A 619-nucleotide genomic window follows, 5' to 3' on the forward strand; every position below is an offset into this window, starting at 1 on the left:
TTGTAGTTTGGGCGCTGATGACCACGCTGTTTAGCGCCCATAAACCTCAAACACACACACACAGGTTGTAGTTGCAATGAAGTCCTTGTATATATGAAGGTAGTATCTGTTCCTGAAAGAACAGATACCATAGATGACTGTGCAGCTTCTCTAGAATGAAATGATAATTAAATCGACACCCTAGCTGCAAACAGGTGTTGACATACATCATTGGGGACATGTTGAAAATGTGTGCCCTGACCAGGACTCGAACTGGGGATCTCATGCTTACATTGCAGGCGCTCTATCCATCTGAGCCACTGAGGGCACAGAGGATAGTGCGCCTGCAGGGACTTATCCCTTGCACGCTTCCCATGAGATCCACATTCCCAACATGTCGACACCACAACATTCGTAGTGTGCCTAATGGATGCCATGAGTAATGTATGTGATGGGAAAATATCTATTAGGTGCCCTACGAATGTAGTGGTGTGGACATATTGGGAATGTGGGTCTCATGGGTAGCGTGCAAGGGATAAGTCTCTGCAGACACACTATCCCCTGTGCCCTCGGTGGCTCAGATGGATAGAGCACCTGCCATGTAAGCAGGAGATCCCGGGTTCAAGTCCCGGTTGGGGAA

At 48.3% G+C, this 619-nt stretch overlaps 1 non-coding gene across 1 annotated transcript; it reads left to right on the top strand.

The window, feature by feature from the left end:
• Positions 1–545: 545 nt before the first annotated feature.
• Positions 546–619, top strand: Trnat-ugu. The gene has a single exon. It is a non-coding gene; the product is annotated as a tRNA-Thr (tRNA).

Source organism: Schistocerca americana, chromosome 6 (assembly GCF_021461395.2).
Source record: "Schistocerca americana isolate TAMUIC-IGC-003095 chromosome 6, iqSchAmer2.1, whole genome shotgun sequence".
Classification (NCBI taxonomy): Eukaryota; Metazoa; Arthropoda; class Insecta; order Orthoptera; family Acrididae; genus Schistocerca; species Schistocerca americana.